The sequence below is a fragment of the Octopus sinensis genome, linkage group LG12 (genome assembly GCF_006345805.1).
Source record: "Octopus sinensis linkage group LG12, ASM634580v1, whole genome shotgun sequence".
Taxonomy (NCBI): Eukaryota; Metazoa; Mollusca; class Cephalopoda; order Octopoda; family Octopodidae; genus Octopus; species Octopus sinensis.
Genome location: NC_043008.1, coordinates 44,248,096 through 44,253,095, shown reverse-complemented (window position 1 = coordinate 44,253,095; position 5,000 = coordinate 44,248,096).

The following is a 5,000-nucleotide window of genomic DNA, read 5'->3' as shown; positions in this document are numbered from 1 at the left end:
TCTTTACTACCCACAAGGGGCTAAACACAGAGAGAGCAAACAAGGACAGACAAACGGATTAAGTCGATTACATCGTCTCCAATGCATAACTGGTACTTAATTTATCGATCCCGAAAGGATGAAAGCAAAGTCGACCTCGGCGGAATTTGAACTCAGATTGTAACGGCAGACGAAATACTCCAATGCATTTTGTCTGGGGTGCTAAAGTTTCTGCTACATCGCTGCCTTCTACGAAATATATACTGAAACTGAAGAATGGCACGCTTCCGTTTTTGTTTTAGCGTTTTTGTTTTGATGTTTGAATCTTATAGACTGGTATATAATATCAATCCTGAATTATCGAAACACAAAGCCTGTAAAACACCCCAACCTCAGTGTCATTGTGCTCAGCAGAATTCCTTATAGGCACACCTACTCGTTCCCAAAATTTTGGTGAGAGATCCACCGACAAATATTGTACGATTCTTGAGTTATTTTGGCTTCGTGATATTTACTGAAAATATTAAATAAATAACTTGTACAACAAATTTGTGAAGTAGAAAGATGATGTGAGAATTCCGAATATTCTGATAATTTGATTTCGACATCTTAGAGTTGGCCGTTACTTTGTAAGAGAAATTTATTTGATAGAAACTGTATATTATTAGAAAAAACGAATAAGTAAATGAGTGGAAATCGAACCGCTGAGTGTGTTAAATAATAACGCACTAAAACAGAATGACACAATAATATATACATATGTGTGTTCATATATATATGAAAGTTTTGAGGATATACTGCTGCCTTATGCAGAGTTGTATATAATACAGTGTATGTTTAAACGCATTAACAGGTATCCACCATAGGACTCCCTTACGCTAGAAGGAACGGCTAAAGTTCAAACCCCTAATTAGGGATAAATTCTCGAAGGGAATGATAAACAAAAACATTTAACATCTATTTCATGGACGTTGGATTCTGACTTTATTTTAGCAAATAAAATAAGTTGCCAGGCGAAGTCTTCGTCAACATACGAACACGAGGACAATCCAGCATGTGTATTTTGCTTATACATTTTAACTTTTCAAATCCACCGCACAAGCGCAGTTTTTTTGCCGGCAATTTATTCGAAAGAATTTTCCAGAAATCATTATACATAATTAATAATATCAGGGTAATAAAGATTTTAGAAATTGCTACTACCAGTTGCCTAGCGTATAATTATGTATAATGATTTCTAGAAATAATGCTTATGTGGAAATCCACCTGTAATTTTCAAAGAAGAACGGAGATGCTGCAATTCAAAGGATTACAGTCCAGTAGTATATTTTCAGGTAGCATATGTACAGCCGTTTTTCACCTTTGTCTTGCAGCTCTAAGTATGTTAATTACCGCTCGGAAAAATTCTCTCGTACCATTTGGAGTTGACATTCTCCATTTTGTTCACTCCAAAACTGTTGCCGCAAATGTTTTATGAGATGTATTGACAACTGAGGGGTTACTCTTCAGCTTGTCCTTATATCGTATATCCTATTATGTGTGAGTGTGGAGACAATTCAGTGAATAAGAATTATAATACAGAAACATATGTATATATTTTTTTTATTGTGAAGTCAATTATGTAGTGTATGTTTCTGCGGTGTGGATATTTCTCTATGTGTTACTCAGTCTGTTCATCTGGTTCACAGACTATAAAGCTTTATTCAAAGTTTTGCACATTCATGTAGCTTGTATCATTCGCTTTATTCATTGACTTATAGACTTGTCTTAAATATACAATCTGTAAACTGTTTATAAACTAACGAAGCGGACCCTGGATTTACCCATCGGATGAAATACTTTGGGACTTTTTACCTCTCGTAGTCGTTCGTTGTATCTTAGCACACACACACACACATATATATATATATGGGTGTTTGCGTAAATTTAATGATACAATGTATTGTAAATTGCGCATTATGTTATGCGAATTTGGATTTCTCGACATGTGTGTGCGCATGCTCACTGATGTGTGATAAATAGGAGAATAAAACGAAATGTCTCCTACTTAGGTCCATACAAAAATCAAAGGGTCGAGATATCAGTGAGAATTTTCAATGAATTCAATTGATTTCATATAACCATCCAACTCACACGTCAACAACATCTAAACTGTTTGTAAACACTATTTTCTGCTTAATTTTAATCTTCACTTTTTTCTTTCGTGTGTTATTTAAGCCAACTTTCTTTCTGAAACATTCAAACTTAAAGCAATCTATCAAAAGCCAAATCATTAGGATTCTTTGATCAGGAATGAAAATTCTTTCCTGTGTTGCCTATCCTTTTTCAGATAACCCCAGTTGAAAGTGCTGTAGGCACCGCTGAAAAGTTAGGAAATAAATGGAATTCAACAAAGAAGCGTGTAACAAAATAATCCTTTTTACTAAAGGTATAAGACTGAAATTTCGTGGGGATGGTGATGGCCGAATACGTCCAGCCTAGTACTTAATTTATTGACCCCGAAAGTTTGAAAGGCAAAATGGACTCTCAGTGGAATATAAACTCAGGTCGTACCAACGGTCTAAGCATTTTGTCCTGCGTGCTAACCATTCTGCCAATTTAACGCCTTGTACGTTTAACACAATAATGCTGTATCTCTGGCATGGCTGATGGGCGAATGCATGGTTGTGTAGCTAGGACCATCGATTTGCGACAACGCAGTTTTTGCTTTATTACCTCTGCGGAGTGCTTTCCATGCAGTTTCTGTCAATCAAATTCTCTCAAAACCGCCCGGAGATTCTAGAATTTACCTGTACCGTGCGTGAGGTGTCCGCCTTTGTATCTTCCAGTTTTTATATTTATATATGTATATAGCAACGTACGTACACTTTTGCTCACCTTGTAAGCAAATAAGTAAATAATTATATATATATATATATATATATATATATATATATATAAAGTGAGAGAGAGATATTTATACATGCGTATATATACATATATGTGTATTGTGTGTATGCATGGTGTGTATGTGTTTGTATATGTGTGTCTGTGTATGTGTGTATGTGCGTGTGTATGGGCGTATATGTGTATGCGTGTTTGTACGCGCGCGCGTAGATATATGAACAAGCCGAACGAATTAACATATTTTACATATATTTTATAATTGGAACAGTATTGTGTTTGTCAACAGGTTTCGCTTTCGCTAATTATCACAGTGAAATTATTGTAACGTCGTATTTTCATTAGAAAATACGAGTCCATCTTGTGTACGGTAGTTTGTGAATGAATCAGCAAGTACAAAATTCTAAGGGGGAGGGGGTAATTCTTGATTGTTATTATTCAGAACAGGGGTGGTAACTCCTGAATTTTGGTGGAAAGGATTGATAAAGATACAATTATTTAGTGTGTAAATATTTCATCTCACTACTATAGCTTTTGAGTTTTGTATATTTATTTATCCCATCTCCAAAAATGACCACTAACCTCCTCTGTCATAGATAATAACGATCACCAATTACCTCCCATTAGAATTTTTTACTTGTTGGTTCATTCACAAACTCCCATACAGGGCATGAAAGTCCGAAATTACAATGATATCAATGTAATAATTAGCGAAAGTGAAACCGGTCGACAAGCAATACTCTTTCACTTATGAAATATATTCAAAAAATATATTAAAACTATGTAAATTGTTTGCATTTTCCTTCTGTTATTATATATATATATACTTATATAGATGTGTGTGTATGTGTTTATGTATGGTTATAAGTATATATGTGTAAGTGTGCTGGTATCTTTTTGTATGTACATTTGTAATTAAAAACTTCCTATTTAAACACTGAATAGCTAAAATTAATATTTCATTTTGAAAACCGCTTTTAAGCGAGAAACTCCTATCACATTCACTTTTGTAAGCACCCTATAAACATCTAAATATTAAAGTGGAAATATGTGTGCTTATATTACTATATATATATATATATATATATATATATATATATGTATCCATACACACACACTTCAACACAGACAAACATATTGGAAGGAAAATGTACATATATATCTATACGTACGTACGTGTGTGTGTATGTATATATGTTCTTGGTTGTTGGCTACATACTTGCTCATAGCTAAGTGAAATTTGCTACATGTGCAGGTTTTCCCAAGAAATAGTTCAAGGTTTATGTGTCCCTTTTCTAAAACTTCCTCGTACTTTTACACAGTTAACAATATGAGACTAATAGAAATGCATTGAATGAAACAACCTCGAAGTGTTAGTGACATGTTTAGAAAAAGGGTTCTCGAATTATCAACTCTATTTCAATGACGATAAATGGGTTCCAGAGAGAGAGAGAGAGAGGAGGAGAGAGAGAGAGAGAGAGGAGAGAGAGAGAGAGAGAGAGAGAGAGAGCAATATTAGCCGCAATAAATGAAACGGAAAACGAGCTGCAGCTAAAGATTTCAAAAATCTTCCGCAGGAATCCATTACGTCTAACTCGAGTAAATTTCTCCTTGAATCATTTTCGAAATTTCTTAATAATACCACTTCTGTGTGTTTGGATACACAGATTTCCAATATTTGTAGCATCGTTACAATCTATCCAAAATATAGTTAATTAATGTGTGTGTATTTATTATTATTATTATTATTATTATTATTATTATTATTATTATTATTATTATTATTTTGCTTGAATAAACCATGCCAAGGACAACTACATCTGCGAGTTCACATTAAGCCGAAGTTATTTGGCGTAACAATATATAGATGATACCACGCATCAGTAAATACATATTCGCAAGAGAGTAACTGGGCTAGTGTCATGTTGATTAAAATTGATTCTCTTGCTATGCGTTCATGGATACTCTTCCAATATCAGCAGGAAAGTTACGAATTTAAATAGGTGAATCACAGGTAATTTTAACATCATCAATAAGCGAATGAAATAAAAGTGCTGATTCAAGCGGCACAAATTTAAATAGCAAATTTAAATAAGATTTTTGGCTGTAGCACTTTGCTGATACGAGGTGAACAAAGA